The 26,270-nt window shown below is 39.7% G+C and overlaps 1 protein-coding gene across 4 annotated transcripts in view; it reads left to right on the top strand.

Annotated features, from left to right (window-relative positions):
* The window catches only part of DMD (dystrophin), a 1,279,927-nt gene that overhangs the window by 723,447 nt on the left and 530,210 nt on the right, over positions 1 to 26,270 (top strand). The gene's annotated exons all lie outside the window — the stretch shown is intronic.

The raw sequence follows: 26,270 nt of genomic DNA, 5'->3' as shown, positions 1-26,270 counted from the left end.
TGTTGTTGTTGTTTTACTGGAATAATTCTGTTATAACATCATTAAAGCAGTTCAGTTTGTCCAACCCTGACAATGCTCAAACTATAGTCTAGACCACCCAAGACAGCACCATGCACGCATAGCCATGGCCTAATTTAGACACTGAGTGCTCTTTAGGCTAATATCCCTCCCTTTGAATCCTGTGTGTGGAGTTGTATGATCTTTATTTTATCTTCTGCCTCATATGTTTAGTGTGCATAGGGTTATCAGTCATTTACAAGCTAATGAATCCTCTATTGGAGTTCACACAGAGCCTGTCAACAAGTTAATTTCAATTCTGACTGGCACCATCTCTCTGAGGCAGAAGTCTTTTCCAGCCCTGTTACCTAAAGATGGTTTTTAACAGGTGTAAGGAACTAAAATGTGATCTTTTTACCACTTAAACGTGGTCCCATCACAACACAGATCCAACCTTTGAAATTGGCTGATGTAGACACATCAAAGTGGAAAGTGTGTTCTTCTGTTTTTTATGGATAAGAGTGATATAAATTTATAAAATAAAAGTTTGGATCAAGAAAGTGGGAAGGAAAATGTTGGGAGCTTGTTCTTTTGAGAATCTTTTGAACTGGAGGTGTTTCAGGAGGTAGATCGTTCCCTCTTATTTACTGTACTTTTTGACTCTATCTAGCATGTTCTATATATTACTTTCCCACACTCAGGTAGAAAGTAATAGCTGAATCTGATGATCAGATATAAGTGGGATCTCCAGGTTCAGGTATTACTTTCTACCTGATCTCATCATATGAATGGTTGCAAAAGTAGCTCCAATCTGAGAAAAACATGTTTTTTTTCCTAATATACACTTAGGTTACCTTCGCATGTGCATGAACAGAGATACATGAGAGCCAATCCCTTATGACATTTTCTCACATGGCTACACTCTGTGTATCTGGTTACAGCAACCATATAGGCAAGGCCAATCGTTTGAGATGGAGCTGTTTAGAGGTAGGTCCCACTGCCTCTTCCTCTTATTTTCTGCATCTTTCTCACTTATCTATCAAGTTGGTCTTCCACACTTAAATGATGCCCCAACAGGAGGAGAGGCTGGTGACTCCTGTTCACAATCAAGGTCATGTGAGATAACACCACAGGGAAGTGGTTTCCACACAGTTTGGTGTCTTTGGCCTTAGCTAGACCTAAGGTTTATCCCGGGGTCGTCCCTGCCTGCTCCCGGGATATCCTGTGTGTCATTTACATGAACAGGGATGACCCCGGGACAATCCCAGGATAAACCTTAGGTCTAGGTAAGGCCATAGTCATCTTTGGCAAGCAGGCACCAGATTTGCAGCTATGTTATGTAATCCTGAAAATTATTCATGACTCCTCTGTAATTGTTTTCCTTAATATTTTTTCCTTGAATGTGCCTGAAGTAAAATGAAAAGTAATTTTAGCATTAGTAGGATGGTAGTACAAAACATTTAGTACATTTATCTTGTGAACTTCAGACGTCATTTTGCATGTTTCCCAATACACAGATATTAAGAACATAACAACAGCCCATTTAGGCAGATAAAATTAACTGCAACCTGGTATGCATTTATTGCTGACATCCTTTCAAATAGGAGCTGACAATAAAGTTGTGGAGCATTGAACTCTCATGATTTATTACTGTTTTTAACACAAGATGGTTGCATTGAAATTATTTTCTTATTAATCTTTTTATTAAGCCTTCAAAAGCAGAGCCATAGTGAAATGTAAAATGCTGCCCTGTGTTACTAAGATCATTCACTTGCCTTAATATCCATCTCCTTATTTCTGCTATTAGTGCTCACTTGTGCTTGTGATTAGAATTTAGCATTCATTTTCTTCCCCAACAAACCCCACCTCACATTCCAATACTAAACACATTTATGATTCCTACTGGTTTTATTGTTCTTTACTTTCAAGCAAGTAGGCTTAGGATCCGAGTGTTAATCAGTTGTAACAAATACATTTGTGCAATTAGAATTGCAAACTATAATAGCTTGGCACTTTTTATGACTGAAGCTCTTTGGCAATGTGTCATAACAATCATTACTGGCTGCTATTAAGTGTTTAGCTGTCAGGTTTGAATGGCTGAAATGGCATCATGCAGCCATTTATTTTCAGTGCCTATAGATGCTCATTAGGCAATGGCTTATATAATAGCTGATACTCGTTCACACAAAAAAGCACACATTGTACTACTGACACTTCATATTCCTGTTGCCTTTTTCAATACAAGTACAAGCAAATAAATAGAAACTGTTATTTTAAGCGCTGGCAGTAATTTTTCCCCCCTCAGGACATGCTATCTTAGTAAAATTGTGCAACAGAGCCCACAGCCATATGGTACAGATAATTCATGTCAAGCTATTTTACACCATTTAATTCCTGCAAGACTTTTCTTTATCCTGCAGAGTGTAGCCACAATCTTAGGCAGTAAACTCACTTCATATTCCTAAAAGCACGTCCATCCCCAAAAGAACACATTCTCATTTTTTTTCTGGAATAGCCTTCATTTTATTTATTTAATTATTTTACGAATGGGAAATCATTAGTTTATTAAGTGTTCTTTATTTCTAAATATCTCTTCAGAAATCTCAGTGTTGGTTGTCAACAGATTATATCTGCATGTTTGCAGGAATCAGGATCCATGGATATCCTGTCTGTTTTTCAGCCCTCTTTTCACATGCGCTCTATGAACATATTCACACATCACGCAAAGCTTTTGACAAATAACCTGGCAACACGGCCAGTCAAATTACCACTGTTACCTAGGTAACCATCACAGAGTCACAGAAGAAAGCTGGACAAAGGCCATGTTTCTTTTATTGTCTAATTACTTTTGAGTTGTCACAAATAGCTCAAAAACAGTATCTGAAAGATTGTGGCATGAGCAACATGAGACACAATCATTCAATGACTCTCCAGTAGTTTGTTTATGGCAGGGATGGGGAGCCCACAGGCCACATGCAGCTTTCAAGGCCACCTGTATGGACAGCCATGGGTACTCTGCTCCCCCAGTTCACCCCTGTGTTGCCACCAGCTGCTTCTGCTGGGAAATAGGGTGTGCGGAGATGGCTGTTATTGCATACTGAGGCCCTTTCTACACCTAAGGATTATCCCAGGCAAATGGAGGGGTCATCCCTGCCTGCTCCTGGGATCCCCTGTGTGTCATTTTCATGCACAGGGATGATCCCGGGACGATCTCTGGAAAAAAGGCAGATGTAGAAACGGCCCTTGTTTCCCAGCAGTGGGATGCCTTGTTTCCCAGCATCACTTGAGAGGTGGGGTGGAAAACTTTAATCCCACCCGCAGCAATTTGATCAATAGTTCCTGTCAGTTTCCTTCTTCTCTGACATGTAAATAATTGATAGTAAGGACAATAATCTGTGTTGAATATATTGCTAGCTTTTCTTTTCCCTCCCATTCTAGCTGGACTCCAATTCCTATTTTAATTTAGATACCCAGTTGCATCTTTCCTAAAACACATATGGATTTTTTTTGTTTATAACAATCAAAAATTCGTAAAGCCATCAGAGAATGGATATGTTATTTTGGAAATGTTCAACATCTTCAACAACTATTTCACCTACTTTATAGGTCTGATTTTATGAGACTGATGCTCATATAAGCACTCTGATCATCATGCTTTCTCATTCATTCATTCATTACATTTCTATACCGCCCAATAGCTAAAGCTCTCTGGATGGTTAACAAAAAAATAAATAAAAATTAATCAAAATACATTATTCAAAGTGTAAAAGCCATTTACATACTAAAATATAGACACACATATATATCTGAAACAGTTTTAAACAATCAACAATAAGAAAAGACCAGGACCAGATTGAAAGCGTATTATATGCTGCCAAATGCCTGAGAGAAGAGTCTTAAGTTGGTGCTGAAAGAGAACAATATTGGTGCCAGGGAGATCATTCCACAATTGGGGAGCACTACTAAGAAAGTCCTTTCTTTTGTTGCTGCTTTCCAAGGAAAGCAATTGGAGAAGGGCCTTAGGTGCAGAGCATAGTGCATGTAGGTTCATACCAGGATAGATGCTCCATTAGGTATTGCGGTCCTGAGCTTTGTAAGGGTTTATAGGTTAAACCCAGCACCTTGAATTGGGCTCAGAAACATACAGGCAGCCAGTGCAGCAGGTAGGATTGGTGTTATATGTTCGGACCTTCTTGTTCCTGTTATCAGTCTGGCTGCCACATTTTGCAGTTTCTGAACCATCTTCAAAGGCAGCCCAATGTAGAGCACATTGAAGTAATCTAACTTGGAGGTTACCAGAGCATAAAGCTAGTTATCCCTGTCCAGATAGCAGCATAGCTCAGCCACCAACCAAAGTTGGTAGAAAGCACTCCATGTCATGAAGGCCACTTGAGCCTCAAGTGACAAAGATGCCTCCATGAGAACCTCCAAGCTATGAACCTGGTCTTTCAAGGCCAGTACAACTGTATCCAGAACAGTTTCAGCACCCTCCACCTGGTCAGAAGAACCACACACTGTTAGCATCTCAGTCTGTCTGGATTAAGTTTCAGTTAGCTAGCCCTCATCCAGTCCATTGTTGCAGCCAGGCACTGATCTACAACCCCCACATGCCCACCTGATGAAGATGAAAAGGAGAAATAGAGCTGCATGTCATCAGTATACTGCCAACACTCCGAAAAGAAAACACTATTCCTCATATCGGAATAGTAAAGATTTAAAAACTCTGCTAGGTAATGTTGAGCCCAATAGCGTTGCTGTCTTCATTATAGGCTCTTCTCCTGTAATGCTTAGCTTGGAGAAATTTAGCAGTTGAACTTTTTCCTGGGATGGGAATAAGTGGTAGGAAAAGCTTTAATTGCCTAATTCTTTTGTTGTCAGGCTGCAGAGAATGACACAGGAACAGGACCTGATAGAAATAAAGAAATAAAGATGGCTATCTATCTTAGGCACATTTACAGCCCACCAGGGAGTCAATAGATTAGTTTTTAATAAGTGTGTTTTGGATTTCAGCCTTCCTTAAAGTTAGGCACCATTTGAAATCACTGGAACTTATTAGGCATATTGTTGACTATCCCTTGTTGTTGTTTATTCGTTCAGTTGCTTCCAACTCTTCGTGACTTCATGGACCAGCCCACACCAGAGCTTTCTGTCGGCCGTCGCCACCCCTAGCTCCCCCAAGGTCGAGTCCGTCACCTCCAGAATATCATCCATCTTGCCCTTGGTTGGCCCCTCTTCCTTTTGCCTTCCACTTTCCCTAGCATCAGCCTCTTCTCCAGGGTATCCTGTCTTCTCATTATATGGCCAAAGTACTTCAGTTTTGCATTTAATATCATTCCCTCAAGTGGGCAGTCTGGCTTTATTTCCTGGAGTATGGACTGGTTTGATCTTCTTGCAGTCCAAGGCACTCTCAGAATTTTCCTCCAACACCACAGTTCAAAAGTATCTATCTTCCTTCGCTCAGCCTTCCTTATGATCCAGCTCTCACAGCCGTAGGTTACTATGGGGAATACCATTGCTTTAACTATGCGGACCTTTGTTGACAGTGTGATGTCTCTGCTCTTAACTATTTTATCAAGATTTGTCATTGCTCTCCTCCCAAGAAGTAAACGTCTTCTGATTTCCTGGCTGCAGTCGGCATCTGCAGTAATCTTTGCACCCAGAAATACAAAGTCTGTCACTGCCTCCACGTTTTCTCCCTCTATTTGCCAGTTATCAATCAAGCTTGTTGCCATAATCTTGGTTTTTTTGAGGTTTAACTGCAACCCCACTTTTGCACTTTCTTCTTTCACCTTCGTCATAAGGCTCCTCAGCTCCTCCTAAGCTTTCAGCCATCAAAGTAGTATCATCTGCATATCTGAGATTGTTAATGTTTCTTCCCGCGATTTAAAATCCAGCCTTGGATTCATCAAGCCCAGCATGTCGCTGACTATCCGTTACACCAGTTTAATCTAGTTGAAAGGAATGCATGGTTCCTATTTTGTCTGCTTTCCTGCAAAAGCATTAACTTTCTTTAGTGTATTTCCCGAACGGCACTGCAAAAGAATATAGCTCACAACTTACCTAGATGATGGAAGAAAGCCTTAGGTGAAATGAAGCCCTCTTCCCCATTCTATGCTCCAATAGCTGTAGGTAGGGATGTCATGAAGATTCAATGACAAGATTGGGTACTCCCAAAAGAGAGTGTTCATATTTGTGAATTTTTCCAATCAGGAAACTCATCTCAATTCTGCAAATGCTGTCACTTCCATCTTTTCCCCTACCCTAAGGCCCAGTAGTTTACCTTGGAGTGTGGGGAGAACAGCCAGTGATGATTGTGTTGAGCAGTCCCAGGGTCCAGAATCATGGTGGAGAGATGATGCTGTTCACATTTCCAGTGGAGTTTTTGGGAATGTTAGGGCATGTCTACACCTCCCGGCAATCCGGGAGGGAGGGGGGAGGATCTCGCAATATGCTGATCACGAGATCCTCCTTCTGCATTCACACACAGAGCACAATGTGCAGGAAGGAAGGACAACATCACATCACCATTTTTTTTTAAAAAAAAGACAGTGCAAAAGTAAGTTTAAAGAAAAAAGTCCCGACCCCGCTCCCCCCACCCCCAATGACTCTCCCAAGCCCAGCTCCTTCCCTTCAATGTCCCCCGCTACTCATAGGGAACAGAGAAGAAGCTGGGACAGCCAGCCACACCACCTGCACTCCCTGGGATTGTCCTGGGACCCCAGGAAAAAGCGAGAAAAAGGGTACAGCAATATCCAGAGAAATGGAGGGATCATCCCTCCCTGCTCCCGGGATCCCCTGTGCATCGTGTGGACGCACAGGGATGATCCCAGGATGATCCCCGGGATATCGCCTGGTGTAGACATGCCCTTAGTCTCAGTTCTGCTCAGAAAAGCTGCTTCCCTGGGATCGAGCGTGACCACCACCACATCCTTTCCCTTCCCTGACCTCACAAGATAAGCTTAAGAAAGGGTGCATCAGAGGTGGGCAATTTGCAAGTGCTTTCATGCCTTTTGTGAGTTCTTGGATCAAGCACTCAGAAGCACAGAGAATTGTTCAACACTTTTGGAGTTGAACAATGGGATGATGTGCACCCTTAGGTGTAAGTGCAGCTACAGCCAGTGAAAGGGACTCCTAACAACTCATCTCAGCTGACTGGGATAATACATTCACTAGAGCCAGGGAGGAAAATAACGTCTTTTGAACCATCTAGTTCTCATGCACACTTTTGCTTGAGAGTTGCAAGCCAGACTAATACCTGCCTCCATGTTGCCTTCCCTAATTAGCTGATGCCACTGAGCAGTCAATTACTTGTATAAATGCCCCAGATTTTCATGCTCATGCGATAATTTTGGATATCTTGCAACACTGAGACAAAGTGATGAGTGTGATGTTGATTCGTGTACCTTTGTTGCTTGTTACATATCTTGCCTAATTACAAGGCTCTAGATTAGATCTCCCCCATTTCATGTTATGAATAGATTTGTGAACTTCTTGCAGTGTGGTGAGATGAGGTGTTGGTAAACTTATTATGGGATAGATTTTTTCTTCCAATTGGTGGTTACTGCTATCTCAGTGTTAAGTCACCAAGTAATGAAATGATAATGTGAAAAGTGAAAGCAAAGCACCAGCTACATAATTTTGCACATATCCTTTCTTTTTATATCAGCCAGAAGTTGAACCATAGTTATCTAAAGACTGCTCACTATGTTATGAATTAATGATATGGGGATATTCTGTAACTAAGTACATGTATCGATTCTGATATGGGGATATTCTGTAAATCAATACATAATACATTTCTCCTACAGAAAGTGTAGGAAGGAACTAGAGGATCAGCAATCCTTGACTTGTTATTGACCAATAGGGATGACTTAGTGGATAAAGTGGCAGTTATGGGAACTCTGGGGGAAAGTGACCACATCATACTTGAATTTTTGATTATGAAGGAGACAAAAGTCGAGCGTAGCCATACACGTACTCTGGATTTTAGGAAAGCTGATTTGAATAAACTCAGAACTATAATAAGTAAGGTCCCGTGGCAAGTGAGCCTAATGAGAAAAGGAGTGCAGGATGGGTGGGAGTAATTAAAAAAGGAAATTTTAAAGGCACAGTTACAAGGAAGTGGAAGGAAGGCCAAGCTACAAAAGAAGAGTACAGACATGTGGCTCAGAAGTGCCGAAATGGCGTCAGGAAGGCTAAAGCTGTGAATGAGCTGAGATTAGCGAGGGATGCTAAAAGCAATAAAAAAGCTTTCTTCAGATACGTGAGTAGTAAAAGACAGAGGAAAGAAATGGTGGTTCAACTGCTTAATGAGGATGGCAAATTGATAACAGACGACAAAGAAAAGGCTGAAGTGCTCAATTCCTACTTTGCCTCGGTCTTCTCCCAAAAGCGGGTCTATGACCCCCCTGGAAAAAGTGAAGCAGAAGTTGAGGGGGCAGGATTGCAGTTTGAGATTGATAAACAAATAGTCAAAGAACACCTAATTTCCTTGAATGAGTTCAAATCTCCAGGGCCTGATGAACTGCATCCTAGAGTAATGAAGGAGCTAGCGGAAGAACTCTCAGAACCTTTGCCGGACGACTGGAGGAGGGCTAACGTTGTCCTATCTTCAAAAAGGGCAAAAAGGAGGAACCTGGGAACTACAGACCAGTCAGTCTGACATCCATCCCTGGGAAAATTCTGGAGCAGATTATAAAGAAGTCAATCTGTAAACACCTTGAAATCAATGCAGTGGTTACTAGAAGCCAACATGGATTTGTCAGGAACAAATCCTGTCAGACTAATTTGATCTCATTTTTTGATAGGATAACCTCCCTTGTGGACTGTGGGAATGCTGTGGACGTCATATATTTTGACTTCAGCAAAGCTTTTGCCAAAGTACCACATGACATTCTGATTAACAAACTAGCTAAAAGTGGGCTAGATGGAACAACTATTAGGTGGATTCACAGTTGGCTACAGAATCGGACTCAAAGAGTATTTATCAATGGAACCTTCTCAAACTGGGGAGAGTCAACGAGTGGGGTGCCGCAGGGCTCAGTCCTGGGCCCAGTGCTCTTCAACATTTTTATTAATGATTTGGACGAGGAGGTGCGGGGAACGCTGATCAAATTTGCAGATGACACCAAATTGGGTGGGATAGCTAATACCCTGGAAGACAGAAACAAACTTCAAAGTGATCTTGATAGGCTGGAGTGCTGGGCTGAAAACAACAGAATGAAATTTAATAGGGATAAATGCCAAGTTCTACATTTAGGGAATAGAAACCAAATGCACAGTTACAAGATGGGGGACACTTGGCTCAGCAATACTACAAACGAGAAGGATCTTGGAATTGTTGTAGATCGCAAGCTGAATATGAGCCAACAGTGCGATATGGCTGCAAGAAAGGCCAATGCTATTTTGGGCTGCATTAATAGAAGTATAGCTTCCAAATCACGTGAGGTACTGGTTCCTCTCTATTCGGCCGTGGTTAGGCCTCATCTAGAGTATTGTGTCCAGTTCTGGGCTCCACAATTCAAGAAGGATGCAGACAAGCTGGAGCGTGTTCAGAGGAGGGCAACCAGGATGATCAGGGGTCTGGAAACAAAGCCCTATGAAGAGAGACTGAAAGAACTGGGCATGTTTAGCCTGGAGAAGAGAAGATTGAGGGGAGACATGATAGCAGTCTTCAAATACTTAAAAGGTTGTCACACAGAGGAGGGCCAGGATCTCTTCTCGATCCTCCCAGAGTGCAGGACACGGAATAACGGGCTCAAGTTAAAGGAAGCCAGATTCCGGCTGGACATCAGGAAAAACTTCCTGACTGTTAGAGCAGTGCGACGGTGGAATCAGTTACCTAGGGAGGTTGTGGGCTCTCCCACACTAGAGGCATTCAAGAGGCAGCTGGACAACCATCTGTTAGGGATGCTTTAGGGTGGATTTCTGCATTGAGCAGGGGGTTGGACTAGATGGCCTTGTATGCCCTTCCAACTCTGCTATTCTATGATTCTATTTGCTCTCACTAGGTAACATTTGTAGCTACATGTATTGTTTTGCTGAGTCCTGGAATTGAATATATTCAATTGTTTTACAGACCTATACCCTTTTTCTATGTAAACACAAACACAGGATTTCTAATATATGTATACGTGCGCTTCATTTTAATCCTGTTTTCAGGAGGCCGATAAGCATTCTCTGTGCCAGTTTTATGTGGCTTCTAACTTTTATGACTTGATGTTTCAACCATTTACATTTGCAAAGAGCTCTAGTGACTTGAATCACTCAGATATGATGGGTCACTCATATTCAAATACAATGTACCAATGCCAGCGAAGGAGAGATAAACCATTGTAACAACAATAAATGTTCTGCATCCTTAGTACAACTCTAAAAAGACTTCTTATTTCATAGAGTTGAGTTTTCTAAAGATTCTATTTTAATTTATGTGAAGGTACCTTGAACACAGGAAGGCCCTGAATACATCTCTATATTTATGCTCCCCATCTTTGCACAGCTAATGAAAGTCATTTTTCACTGTACTTACAATGGGAAGTACAACATTAGTAGAGAGCAATAAGAGAACTGCAGTGAACGGGATATTTGCTTATTGTCTCGGTTACTTAAATGCTTAAGTGATGAAACAATAATGTTTAAGTGCTATAAACACAGTATACATACATTTTTAGAGGAAAGCTCAATCAGCACACATACACAGAAGGCATTATTATTGACATATAAACCTCTAAACAACTTAGAACCAGTTTACCTGAAAGAATGTCTCCCCCATTAGACCACTATGGTCTTCAGGGGAGGCCTTGGTGTACATGCCACATCCTGCAGAGTCCCATCCCATCTGGCAGCAATACGGAAATGGGCCATCTCTGTGGTGCCCTCCCTCTGGAATGACTTCCCCTTTGCAATGACTAAAGACTTACTTTTTTTACCCTGGCTTTTCCCAACCATTAAATTATCTAAATGTTGCTACGCTTTTAAAGATGTAATCTTTTGTAATATATTGTGAACCACTTTAGGATTTTTAAAATGGGAAGTGGAATATAAATCTTCTAAAATAGATAAATAATACAAAAGTAATCTATCATCCATATTTATTTATTTATTTATTTATTTGACTTTTATCCTGCTTTCCACAAAAATGGCACTTAAGATGGCCATTTTTTTTCTGTTCTCCAGCACCTAATACCTTCAAGTATTAGGTGCTGGATACTATTCATATCTGTAATTGACTGTTCATTGCTCCAACAAGGAGCTGATCAAGACTGAGTCTTAAGTAGTGGTTTGGTGACATTAGGCTGGTTGACTCTGCCTCTATACTGACTGAGGCTGTTCTCTTAAAGGAGCCTTCCCTGTTTCATTAGCCTCAGGATGCAACAACATGAGGGTAGCTGTGGCATGCAAATGGTCTCATGACCAGAGTCCTCAGAGTCCAAAGTTGGACACAAAGGAACCAAAACACACAGGATCTTTCTGAGGAACTAGGTCATGGGGAAGTGGAAGCCTCATGATTCCTTTCCATGCCCAAATCCTCTGAGGATGAGAATTTGGAGTCCTGGTCCATGACAGATAAATGTAGGCAAACAATATCCTGTAAATGGAAATACTTTTGTACTCAAAATTATTAAGTCCTTAGGGCAACCTTTCTCTACCTGGTGCCTTCCAGATGTTTTGGACTATAGCTCCCAGCATTCCTGACCATTGGCCATGCTGGCAGAGACTGATGGAAGCTGAATTCCAAAACATATAGAGATACAAGGTTAGGGAAAAGGTAGAACCCCACAATTTCCAACTGGAGCTGTACTAGCTCTTTGATCACTGCAAAGGAGGTGTGGGTGGTTGGGTGGGTGTATGTGCGAGTGGGTATTTCTGTCCTCTCTTATTGCCAGGGGAGAAATTCTGCAATTTCTTCTTGTAGTTCAATTAAGTGTTTCGATCAGCTACACAATAATGTCTATATTAATGAGGGGAAATCGTAGTTTCAAGAAAAGATTTAAATAACTTATACCTGCCACCTTTTCACTTTAAATGTTAAACTGGGATTTATTAGTAAAAGAATTTAACTAACAGTAAAGGGGTGGAGGGGGAAGTGGTATTGAGAAGTTCCTTTGAAGCTCTTATGTTCTGTGGCAGGGATGTGCAACTTGTGGCCCTCCAGATATTTTGGCCTTTAACTCACATCAGCCCTAGCCAGCAGTGCAGGAACATGGGAGTTGTAGGCCGAAACATCTGGAAGGCTACCAAATACGTAAAGTTTGATCTTTGCATATAACAGAGGTTGCCAGCATGTTAAACACTTCCCATGGAGCTAATAGCAAGACTTCTGTCAAAACTATTCTTTCTAATTTCCTTGTATGCCTTGATCAGATCTCATCACAGTTCATATTTTTTTATTCTATATTGAAATGGTGTGAAGACGTAGATACAGCAAACAATAGTGATTTGGACAATATGAAGTTCTAGCTGGTTGTGGCATGGCTATATTTTAATTCATGCTGCATTATGATGGGTCTTCAACATTTCTGAAAGAGTGGGTTAGAACTCCAATAATGTATTATGCAGATGGGCTATTCTTTGCATAAATCTGAATATTGCCAAGCGTTTCTACAATCAGTGCTGCTTTTTTTAAGAAAAATAAAAAATCCCCACCCCTCCTTGTTCTGGAAGCTGGTTTAGCAGTAGGCTGCTTCTTGAATAACATTTTGCAGCTAAGCTAGAAAGTATTAAAAATGTTAATACTCTGTAACCACTCTTCTCAAGAAATACCAGATGAAGAAATAAATGCCGTGGTACTAGCAGCAAACAGTATTCTGGGATGCTTGCTGATAGCTCATATATTATTTAAAATGAGACAACAGTCTTTTTTAAGGCATTTCTGTAAGGCATATTTAAATCTTTGAACAAAAGTTGAAAGCACTGCCTTTTCATAGAACTGATTGTATCTGGCTATTCATTTAAAATAAGCAATTGTGTGGTGTAGAACATACAAGCAATAGCAATATAAGTTGCATCCAATTTTGCTTCAATGAATATATTATTGCCTTTTTTATGTTAACTTTTCCCCCCAGCAGGCAGCAGAATTGTTTATGCTGTCCTAATGCAGCTAAAGCTGAATTTCTAATGGGAATGTGATTCTTAGCACATAATTTACTTCCGCTCAGTTCATTTTTATATATATATTTTTATCAACTTAGTTTTCACTGAGAATTCATAGAAATAATAAGAATCATGAAATAAGAATAACTTGCAAAACTTTAAATTATAACTGGGAAAATACACATGATTTAAAGATGAATAATCTTAATGTGAAATGGTGCTTAACTCTCATGTTGTAAAGGTGCTTAACTCTCATGTATTGGTTAGAGCTGAAACTAAATTCTGCATAAACATAAACAAGCAGTAGAATTTAAAAATTGTTAACTTTTTGAATTTCAATTTTTAAAATGTCATTGTTAAAATTTCACTTTGAGGAATGCTGTAGTTCATTTGTTTTTCAATATAATGTATAACTTGCTTCTATACATTGTTTGTTTGTTTTCTAAAATCCCTAAATACAACAGCCTAATTTTAGAAAACCTCAGAGAATATAGACTTGAGTTTTTGTCAAGCAATTCAAGATAATTTTGCTACAGGATATTTCCACAAACATTCAATTTTACTTAGGTTCTATCTGGATTCACTGTATATGTGCAGCCACTGTATCTTGGTTTCTGGACATTGTGACAGGAAACTTTTATCTGGAGTTGAATATGTTGAGATAGAAAATAGATTTGGGAAATGGACATACCAACCCTGCTCCTACGGCTATAACAGTGCTTGCATTTTTAAGGGTGGCAACATTTTTTTAAAAAAAAAATTCACTTATGGTGCAATCCCTATGAATGTTTAGACAGAAAACAAACCTAGAATTCCCAGCATTCCCTAGCCAGCCATGCTGGCTGGGGAATGGTGGGAGCTGTAAGACTTTATTCTGTCTAAACGTAAGAGCCATGCTGCGTCAGACCAAGGGTCTACTTGTCTAGCATTTTGTTCACATAGCCAACCAGCTGCCCACTGGAAACAACTGCTGTACATAGGCATATTGACTCTGATACTGGAGGTAACATATAGCCATTAGGATTGCACCTTTTGTCATTTAAGAAATGAGTATTATTATTAGTAGTAGTAGTAGTATTTATTGAATTTGTATACTGCCCCATAGCTGATGCTCCCTGGGCAGTTTATATAAGATAAAAACACTTAAAAACAACATATTTTATTTATTTATTTATTTATTTATTACATTTTTATACCGCCCAATAGCCGAAGCTGGGTGGTTCACAAAAATGGAAACCATAATAAAACAACCAACAGGTTAAAAACACAAATACAAAATACAGTATAAAAAGCACAACCAGGATAAAACCACGCAGCAAAATTGATATAAAATTAAAATAGAGTTAGAACAGTAAAATTTAAATTTAAGTTAAAGTTAAGTGTTAAAATATTGAGAGAATAAAAGGTCTTCAGCTGGTGACGATATACACATACATTTAAAACCACTATAACAACTTTAAAACGATGAGCCAAAAAACAGACCCAGGCTCATGACATATTGCTAAATGCCTGGGAGAAGAGAAAAGTCTTAGGAGAAGAGAATAGAGAGTTTATATGATAATATGTCCCATATCGCCCTAAAACTGTTCTATGAGCCCCTTCAACTAAATATTAAGTTGGAAAATATTCTGATCTGATTTTTTTAAAGAATATTTATCAATTCATTGTGGCACATTTCAAATTTAGAGTTGGCTATGCCATTTTGATTGAAACCCCTCTTGTGTTCTGGAAGAATACTTTCTGTTCAAGCCTTTCTGTCATTGACTCCAGTGCTTCTGTATTATTCCATTAGAGGAAATCTTTCTCTGTATCGTATTATGCATACAGAGTAGAAGAGATTTAGCAGTTCCCATTTGTATTGATGTACGGTCTAGAAGTATGTCACTAAAATTAATTCAAGCATCCAGTTCTAATCCTGCCCCAAAGAACAACGTTAGACTATGAAATACTTTCTAGGAGAAAGTATTTACATTGGTAGGCAGTGCCTACCAATATTTACATTCCTTTCTGTTATTATTACCTCAACACCAATATGGGGGAAATTTCCCTCCAACTAAAGTACCCTTATAATTTGGAACCAAGTAAATATATTCTTCTGTCCTACCTTATCTGCATCCAATTTCCCATTCCATATTCATTTCTATATATTGAAGATTTTTAGAAGTATCTTTACTGGAAGCTCAGTCAAAAATATGTCATTCCTTTCAGGCAAAATACAGATCCCACCATTCTTCTGAAAGCAAAATAAAAACATCTCCACAGGGCATATGCCTCTGGACATCATGGGAAGGACCTTTGAGGAAGAGCCGTAGAACACATGCTTTGCATGCAGAAGGTCACAGGTTCAATCCTTGGCATATCCAAGCAGAGCTTGGGAAAGATTCCTGTTTGAAACTCTGGAGAGCTGCTGCCAGAGTAGCCAATACTTAGGTAGATGGACCTATGATTTGACTTAGTATAAGGTAGCTTCCTATGCTGACCTGTACAGTTATATTCTGCTTTGGTGCCTGCTACACATGGTGCAAGGAGATTGCATTGGAAATCTTGGCTTGCATGGCTTCTTTCTTTCAATCACCTTGCAACATTATGTAGAATATTGTGCCAAACTGAAAATAGTATATTTCAAGACACACCCATATGAAAGTAGGGTTTGGATCTCAGGCACAGGGGAAATCTCACACTCAAATAATTGGAGCATCTCTCTATTCACATACTATATTCAGTGAGATGGCAGGATACGGGTGGGTGAAGAGGAATACAAGCCCTTCTGAGACTTGTCATGTACAGAAAAAGCAGTACATAGCATGCCACAAATGCTGGCAACTTCTCTTTCTTGCTGGTAGGTAGGGTGGCACTTTTTGTACTTGAACTTTAGGAGAGACCATGAAAGGAAATTGTCTTATGTGAACTGGCCCTCAAACTCTGGGAGTGGGGGGAATAGTTTCAAAAAGCCTGATTCTTAAGGAAGTGGCCATTTTCCAAATGACTGCAAACTGAAACGGTTATCTATGTAGAGTTCAAAAATTTGAAAGGGAGGTTAACTTTCATTATCTGCGTTTTCATCTAGACTAGAAACAAGTCTTAATCTCTACTCATTTTCAAGTTTAAGGTTAACTTAGCCTTTTTCACTGGAGTTGGTACATGCTTCTGATATTCCTTATCATCCAGATCCTAAGTACTTCAATTTGCTAATGCCTTGGGACACAAAAGTGTTATCTCTTTAAAACTGAATGAAAGGGCCTTAGGAATAGTACAGCAACTATTTCCAGATGGATTAAGTCTTGCGTTTTTGAAATGAAGAGATCCAGGGAGACTTGCAGCACCTAAAGCTATCAAAAGTCATCCTACAGAGCTTGTGTCAGCCTCTAATAGAATATAAATCAGCAGCATAGTGGGCAAATACGTAAAATCACTGAAGGTCCTGCACTGCTTGAGTCCCCCAAACCTTGAGCAAGTACTTTTTCTTATTTTGAAAATGTACCTCTCAATTTCTTTCTTCTTCCTTTTGGACCCTAGGCACTTGATAGCAATGACAGGATATTAGTCACTGTATGGTCCTCTACATTGCACTAACAGCTAGTGTGCACAGTCTACTACTCAAATAAAAAACAAGCAGTGAGACCAGCATGACTCTGCAGGGTCTCATATATGAACATATCACCATAGTTGTATAACCATGACATCAGCATGTTTATCCTGAACGTGTCTGACATTATGATTATGAAATGTAAATTACACCCAAAAAAACAAAATGCAGTATTTGTATATTTGTGCATTGCAAGTGATACTGGTAAAAGAAATGGCGAACATTTAAAACTACAATTTTAAAGTCTGATTACCATTGTTCTTTTCATTTTTATAGAATAATCACAAATAAAGAAGGAAATGAGATACTGGAATTTTTTTTCTTTATAAATCTGATTAAACCTCCTTTAAATTTATTTATTTATTTATATTGTGGGTAGCATTTTGTTTTTACTTTTTCAAGACATACCAATCTAGATCAAGGCAGTGAAATATATTTAAATTCCTGTTAGCCTCAGATGCCCAATGGTAGTCCTGTGTTAGGTGGACAAGTATATACTTTTAAATCTAGCACTGAGTTGCCTGCTGCAAGTGTCAGTTCTGTACTCACTATATATGAAAGCATTTTGTTATATCTGCAGTGATATACCAAATATTGTTTCTATTCCTTCCTACAATACTCACAACATGTTCCTGTCTCTTGCTGTTGAGAGCTGAGTAAAGAATTATGCCATAACTGTTCCTGCATCCCATGTTTCGTAATGGAAAATCTTATTACTGTACCTCCTAGCTAACACAATGCTCATGGGGTCTTTGGATTTAGCTCCAGAGGCTGGAACTGGCCTCTCTCTGAAAAAGCCCATTGTGTGATACTGATGCTTATTCACTGCAGAGTTCAAGGCAGTTATTGGAATTAATGCAAGGAGGTTCCTTGTGCTTATGCTGGTACCTTTGAGCAGTAGAGCATTGGATCAGGTTCTTCAGGATATATACCTTAATTAAAAGCATTTACAGAAATCTAGTTTTGTATTCTGAATATGATGCTCTGAAGTATTTATAATTGCTTAGTGTGACCATATGAAAAGAAGGTCAGGGCTCCTGTATCTTTAACAGTTGTATAGAAAAGGGAATTTCAGCAGGTGTCATTTGTATGTATGGAGAACCTGGTGAAATTCCCTCTTCATCACAACTGTTAAAGATGCAGGAGCTCTACTAGAGTGACCAGATTTAAAGAGGGCAGGGCACCTGCAGCTTTAACTGTTGTGATGAAGAGGAAATTTCACCAGGTTCTCCATCTATAAAAATGTCCCCTGCTGAAATTCCCTTTTCTATGCAAGTGTTAAAGATACAGGAGCCCTGTCCTCCTTTTCATATGGTCACCCTATAATTGCTAACTAATGTACAATATCTATGTTAAAAATATAATAACTGAATGGGAACATTTGTTCTTGGAATTCACAAATAGTCCACATAATAATGGTGCCGCAGGTAGTTTGGCAAACCTGAAACTGAATCACTTACAAATACAAAGTGAGCAATTTGGATTCTTCTTATTGGGAGAGCCTCTTTATTTATTTTAATTAGAAGATGAGAACTTCTCCATGTCCATTCAGTTAGGCACATTCAATCAGCGTAGTCATGCCTAGAGTTGGAATGTTTTTTCCCAAAGTACCCCATCTGGCCACCCAGTTGATCTTACACTGTTGCAAAATGAAGATTTATTTTATTTAGGAAACCATATTTTATCTCTGAGCTGGTGGGAATCCTAGGGGCTGTCTATACATGGTGGCTGTGAATCTGCGCTGTGTCAGTTATATGAAGCAGCCGCAGCTTTGCAGCCACTGTGGGGCTTTCCCACGAAGCTGCACTTTGGGGATTTATCCTGACTTTTTTATTGGGAGCAATGGCTTTTCCACAGTCTGTCCTCGTTCCCGGGACCAATCTCTGGGGTGGTCCTGGTGGAAGGCAACCGGCGATTGGTTGCCTTCCACCAGGAAGAGGGTGAAGGGCAGCTCCGATACCCAGATGACTGCCAGAAAACTTGACACCACCCAGGGTACAACTCTGCAGGGTTTTGTGGGGAGGCGGCACTAACTCGGTACTGTGAAGACAGGGCTAGTGCTAATTAGAGATGTAAAATTTCAGGGATTTGGAAGTTCCTCCTGTAAGAAGGAGTGCTCATTTGCAAAACGATCTCCTCAGGAGAAAGCAATTCCTCCTGAGTAGGGCTCTAGCCAGAGAGCTCTGATGGTCAGTAGCTGAGCCTGGGTGGGGCTCAGCAGCCTTTGTGAATAAAAGCCAGCAGTGAGAGTTTGTTGGTTGTTGAAAATAATGCCTCACCAGTTTCTCCTGGCTTGTTTCCTGGCCCTGCCTTGTTCTTGAACCCTAATGCTATGACCTTGGACTCCTGCTTGACTCTGCTATTGGATGATGTATGTATTGGACTGCCTAGCTGTATTTGACCCTTTGCTCATTTGACCATTCCTGCTTTGCCTGACTCTATAATCTTGGACTGATTGTCTGTGCCCTGACCCTGTGCCTGTTATCTAGACTACTTTTGCATTTGCCTGAACTTCCTTGCACTGAAAACATGTCTGCTGGAACATCTGTCTGGGTTATTACTTGGCCTTGTGGTCAGCTGTACAACTAAGAGTGCTACAGCCAACACAGGATAGCACTGTAGTTTAAAATTTCGATGTAGTCCTCCTACAATGTTACACAAGGTTCTGGAATGCTGCTTTAGGAACATAAAACAACCTTTGTGTTCCTGAAGTTATATTATGTATAACTTGGTTTGCTCATAAAATTATTATCGTATCTAAAACATTTTAAAAGTTAATTCAGTTATTAAATTTGTAATCATTTTCTGAATAATCCCTTAAACAATCTCAATCTCAAACTATTATTTGAGGAACACTGTTGTAAATTATTTCTGTTAATTAACTTTTTTTATGCATTATGAAAGGTTGCCTTTAGTAATGGCTTCTATTTCATTTTGATACCATAGGAAGCAGCCTACTGAGTTTCTCTTAGGTAGTGAGGTTTTTTCCTATTGGCAGCAATTTAAAGGTCTTATAGCTAAGGCAGCATTTACGATCAGGTCGATGAGCGCTTTATTAAAAACTGTGACAGTGAGTTCTGTAGAATCAAGACTCAAAATTAACTTTAAAAATGGGGAAAAGAAAGAAGCATAGGTGGGATAACCCACATGCTGGTCCATTACATCTGGAGACAGTGGTGGAGTAACATACAGTGTTTTTTCACATGTGGATTTTAGGTTAGACCTAAATTAATTGACTGCTGCAGCATCTAAACAGAACAAGTCAGAAACACATGACTGTAGAGAAAAAAAACAGACTGTCAAGAATGCACATGTTCTTCCATATTAGGATATAGTGATTCTTTTCATATATTAGGAAACTGAGCTTGATGTGGGGCATTTCTAAATGTCTGTCGGTAAAAGATATATTAGACCAATAATTTTAATAAGGGATGGAAGAAACAACTATTACAGATCGGATTAAAAAAACATTTGCCCCATGGTACATTATTTCCAGACATTTTACATCTCTAGTCTTTCTATAATAGTTTTATTACATAGTTTTTAGAAACCATTTGGGAAGAGCTGTTCGATTTTTCGGGGTAGGGATGGTCCTCCAGTATCTGAGGCAATAAGTCTATATACACTAGATGCTGGGGAACATGAGTGGGAGGGTGCTCTTGCCCCATGTGCTGCTTTGTTGGTCCCTGGTCAACAGCTGGTTGGCCACTGTGCGAACAGAGTCCTTGACTAGATGGACCTTTGATCTGATCCAGCACGGCACGTCTTACATTCTTATTCTTTACAGTGTTTATGCATTTCTTTATAGTGTGATTTGAAATTAGAATTGAGGGTGTTATTTGCAGGCTTCTGTTGTTATTGTTGTTGATATTGTATTTGCTTGTGTTTTGTTGTGGGGTTTTCCTGAACTAGATGCTCTCCTGCTACTTTTAATTGTTAATGTTTAAAAATAGACAATTTAAAATATGTGACAGATTGTGGATATGATAGGTTTTAGTAATTGCTTCTCTGAGCTTGACTGGATGATTTTTAGGGTGGTTTTATATAATTTGGGTTTTATCAATAGATAATATATGCTCCATTGTGGTGGGAAGTGTGGTTTGTAGACCTTAAAAATAAATAAAATAATGTTTTGTTTTTGGTCTTTGAATTTGAACATACTACAGGGATTAGGTCCAGGAATTAAGCAGTAGCCACAGTGTTTATGCAGCAGCTGCAGATAGATTGCAGCCAAATTCCAAATCTTCCTTTATTCAGACTTATAAGAGATGGTGTAAAAGTTCTGTTATTCAGAGCGGCCACAACTTTATGTATTAGCATAAGTAAGAACTTAACAAGTAATTCTAGCTTTAAAAAATGTAACAAGTAAGTGTGCTTCATTAGAGTCTGAACAGCTTATTACAGACTAGTAATGGCTCTAGTCCCTACTAATCTTCTCATATATGTTAGTAAACCAAGACTAGATATAAAGAAAGATCTGAAATAGATCAATGTATGACCCTATTCCTACATTTTATCGGAAGTAATTAGTGTCAACTGAATCCCCAAAAAATAAGTTGATTATGAATATATAATTATGATTTAACCATATCAATTTCTAGTGCTGAATATGTTGGTTGAACTTTTCATATGGTAAAGAGATGGCAATATGTAACTGTGATATGTATATGTTTATATATCTTTAAGAAGCCTGCAGCTGTTAGTTTATCTTTCTTTTCTGAAAGCCTGGGCGGAGCCTCTTTTCTATGCTCACTGTGTAGGCCTTGGAGCCAGGCAGTCTGGTGGGGCTTTTCAGGAGTTAGTCTCCTCTCAAGTATATATTAGGATAAATCATACTATTAGAGCTTTTGGGAGACCAAGACCTAGGGATTGACTGCAAATTGAGCAGGAAAACTCACCCCCACATTAAACATGCCCAAGGGCTAATACAGGAAATGGAAGGGGGATTATTTTCACCACTGGTGGACCCCTTCTTTCAAATGTCCCTCCCCGCAATAAGTACTGATAGGTTACCACAAGTCAGGTTGAATCTCGTCTTGACACACCCTAATTTATCCAGCTGCTTGGGTAGTTCTAAACCCTTCTGCCAAAAACCTGTCCTTGTGTGGCCTTTCATGTGCAGAAGGGTTTAGAGATAAACTGTCAGGTTCTGTCCTGCAGCACCACCTGGCAGCCGCAGTGCATCGTGTCGGCTGCAAAGTTGTTGCAGGACCCAGGCCCATATCAGCAAGCACTCTCAGATGGGCTGATGCAGAGCAGCTGGAAGCAGCCAGGAAAGGGCTATATAAGAATGGCATTTCTACTTCAGGCTTTGCTATGGCAACACAGTGTCCTGTGCCTGCTGTAGCCTATTCCTGCGATTCCAGACCTTGCCATGCCTGACCTTCTGCTTCACCTGACCACGCCTTTTGCCTCTGGCCCTGCTTGGACTCTGTTCTGCTTTGGACTTTGAACCCTGCTTACCTCTGGACCTTGCCTTTGCCTCTGGCCCTGCCTGGACTCTGTTGACGGTTCCACCGCCATCCATCCTGGCCCCAGCGTTCTTACACTGAGGCCTTGCCGCCCACGCCCCAGACCCTGACATAAACTACCTTTTAAAATAATGTAACCAAATGTACAAATATTTTTAAAGTGGCCTTTGGGTGGGGGTAGGAAAAAAGTGGAAAACAAAGGAAGGTGACAATCACATACACAGAATTCTAAATAAAATCAATAAGTCAATCTAACTTAGCTAGGTACATGTAACCTGCTGAAATAGAGTTTAAGAGCATATGCAGAGACAATGATCTGAGAGAAAGCAACATGGCTGCTGATTAGATGTTAGGAAGATGAGGAGGAATGAGAACTTCTATGAGAATCAGACTACATTGAAAGCAGGCCCCTTAGTGGAGATTTGACTGCTGCTTTCTCCAATAGTGTGATACCTTCCCTTTATGATGTCAGTGGTCTGGAAAGCAAATCAGAAAAATATTTAGTAACCCACTTTTGTAATAATTCTAAACTTACATCTCAAAAGAGCCAGCCCATTCCAATCAGGTTTAAAAATAGGGTTATGCTTTGGATGTGTGTTGGAGAAAAAAACAGGTGATGAATCCCAGCATGGTGTCAATTCACCACACAGTCTAGGGGGCAATATTGAGCTATATCAGAATATAGGGGTCTGTTTTACTTTGATATAGCAATTACCAGGTCTCACAGTGTAGTAATGCTTCTTCTTTTTTAAGTGTCATGGTAAAAAATTGTTATGGTAAAGTCACTTTGTGTTAACTTTGCCACATTCAAGGAGTAACATATGGTTACTTAAAAAGATAACAAGGCCAGGAAAGTAGACCAGAAGAGAGATGGCAAACTTTCTAGATGACCTCAAATGTAATAAGATTCCAACAACTGCTACAGAAGAAGCTGAAGTAGAACATCTCTTCCGCTTGATATGGAAACCCAGTGGGGCAGGACAGAGAAAGTCTTCCTTTTCTTTATCGACTAACTATTGCATGAAATGGTGTCAAGAATAATATTTTTTCTATAAGTATATTGCTGCAAAACTTGTCAAGGTTTGGCCTCATTCATACATCACTAAGTCTCCCGAGAATCAGACATAAATAGTAAGTCGGTGCTTATAAAATCTCATATTCTGTTTAAATAATTTCTCCATGCAGAACCTCTTGACTTGATGATAATGTTGTTTCCACAAATTCAGAATGACACTTGTTGCTATAAAATATAAAGCCTGTCAGGTTTTTGACAAGCAGTCTGCCATCTATCTGTATCTTTCACAGTGCCACATGTCTATATTTGCAAGCTACTTTAACTTCTTCTTTTTGTTGTAAAAACAATAGATTTAAATAGTTTTCTATTATTGCTATGTAATATGGACCATTTGAAAAGCTAGCAATGGAGCAAATCTATGGATATATTTGAAATAATTCTAATTTAGCTGCAGATGGCAATATTTTCTGTGCAATATAGTGGAAACTGCAATCAGAGGTTCAACAAAGACAACCTTTGGCTTTCATTTGTATACAAAATCAGTATATAAATTGAAGGCAGATAGTTATTGTAGTTAGCATGTTTTATTAAGAGGGGACACCATTGCACTGATGTTCCTTTTCACATATTAATTTTTGTCCTATCCAGCTTTTCCCCTTATGTCTCAGCTATTCCTACTGCAAAAATATATATGGCAAAAATATATACACTATTTTTCTAGTGTAAAGGCCATGTCTCCTTTAGCTCTAGCAGTCCTGTTCCATTCCTGCTTTTTTGCCCCTCAGTCCCCTCACCTCAGAGAGGCTCATGAATAATGCAAATATAACTAATGCATAGTGAATCCCCCTCCAAAATTTGCATTTGGTGTGGCCCTGCCTTCTCCCTCATGTGCCCTGATTGGCCAGTTCCATCCCTTCCCCCCCTCCCCATTGACGGTGAGAGCTTGTGTGCTTGTGCCTGGGAAGTCTTCACGCCACACTGATTGGCCAAGCAGGGCTGTGCATCATTAGTGTAGGGGCTGCCCTGCCTATTTGACATTGAGGAAATTGATTGCTGTTACAGCTCGAGCTTTGAACTTTTTTGAACTTCCAAGATTTTCTGCACAGCTACACTGCTCAAGCTACAGTTTGAAAACAAAATTAGCAAAATCAGTCTGGTAGAGCTCAAGTAATAAGCCTTAGACTACCATATTCTTACATAGATTACGGGCATCCAGAGGGGGAGTGGGAATGGTGAGCATTCACATGGCACTGTTCACAGTGACTGGTAAGTCCGAGGCTCTCAGCTTTGAGCCTTACGGCCTACCTGGGAGATAAGACCTGGGGCTGACCCTACTCACCCACTAAGAGCTGGACGGCGAGAGTTAGGGCGTTACAAAAAAAGGTCCCCCGACCCCACAAGGGGCAGGCCCGGGGGAAGGCAAAAGACACAGCACCTACCCTTGGGCCACGAATGGCTCGCCCAACTGTAGGGGCCTGACAACAGGCCATGCTGGATGCCCGATAGGATTCACCCCCTTTCGCAGATCATTTAATAAAATGTGGCCCTGTTTAAATCCAGCTGTAAAGTTTTCTCGTCTCTTGATTTATTGTCGCGTCTCCTTATTTATCGACCTCTGCACCACAATGAACTTTTTTGAACTTCCAAGGTTTTCTGCACAGCTACACTGCTCAAGCTTCAGTTTGAAAACAAAATTAGTAAAATCAGTCTGGTAGAGCTCAAGTAATAAGCCGTAGACTACCATATTCTAAACATAGATTACGGGCATCCAGAGGGTGCCATGGGTTGACTGCTGCCACCTGCTGAGCATGGCTTAAAGTGGACATGGCTTAAAGTGACATGCGAACCTGGTCACCATCTTCACTAGTTTTTGTTGAAGCAGTTCCCATTGGAGATGATGAAAACAGCATTTCAGCACCATTGCAAATTGCAAATGAAACAGCGGCTGGGTATGTGATTTCCTCACACATGTACATGTCATTTTTTTTGGACTGCAGCCTTAGTACAGTGTTTTTATTATGAGGCATTGTTATACCCTTCTCCTTTAATTTTAATTTGCTTTACTATACTCCCAAATAAAAATTACTATGAAATAATCAATGAACATTAATTGCATGAATTTTACTTAAATTAAGTACATATATATAATTGCACGATTAATGTTTTTTTTTGATGCCGTGAACATTATATTTTAATGTCTCAGATTTTATTTTTTAAAAAAGACATGAATAAGTCTTAGGTTTTGAATTCTGAGATATAAATTACACATCCATATTATATTGTTCCAAATCAGTTTAAAGTGGTGAAGTCTACAACATGTAATGCAATGTTGATATAGCGTATACCCTATGCCAGTCTTCTCCAACTTGGTGCTCTTCAGATGTATTGGCGCCCCAAGTTCCATCATCCACAGTTAGCATACCCTGCTGGCTGGGTAAGATGGCACATATGCTGCAATGTGGTTTTCATCATATTGATACTTCTGTGTGATTTATATTAGAAGTGCTTCCTGTTGTGTTGAATTTGTGATTAAAGAAGTAGTGATTTAGTTTAGTTGTCAAGCATTTGTTGTAAAGCTTGGGACAGTGAACAGAAAGGAAGAACAGTGTATTTCTGAACAAAATGTAGATCTTTTTGCTGTAGATAGCTTTTGCTGCATGCAGAATTTCACCAACTATTATATATACTGGCTAACTTTCTCTCCTTTTTTTTTTTTTAGTAACAGTCTTGGTAGAGCTTAGCTTCTACCCTGTCAATTAAAAGTGATAAACTGCTACAATAAGACATACTTACCAAGACTTCTGAATATAAAAATAGATTATCTGCTTTGTGTAGAATCTGCAATACTGAGATTTCATAATGAATTTTCACAAATGGTTTGCTACGATTCAAAGAAAACATATAAAACAAAACAAAAATGCTACAGCCATGTGCAGATAAATTTAAAGAAAATATTGGTAGCCTGACAAGTCAATTTATTCTGATTCAAACTGTAGGACATGGTTTTGGAGCCATGATGATTTAGTTACAATTATATTGGTCCATGGACACTATATGTTGACACCCTCCATTGTATTGATACCCTAAAATGATTGCACAAAACATTCCT

The sequence above is a fragment of the Elgaria multicarinata genome, chromosome 5, assembly GCF_023053635.1.
Source record: "Elgaria multicarinata webbii isolate HBS135686 ecotype San Diego chromosome 5, rElgMul1.1.pri, whole genome shotgun sequence".
NCBI lineage: Eukaryota > Metazoa > Chordata > Lepidosauria > Squamata > Anguidae > Elgaria > Elgaria multicarinata.
The sequence above is the reverse complement of the archived record's forward strand: the minus strand, read 5'-3'. Positions and strand labels throughout refer to the sequence as shown.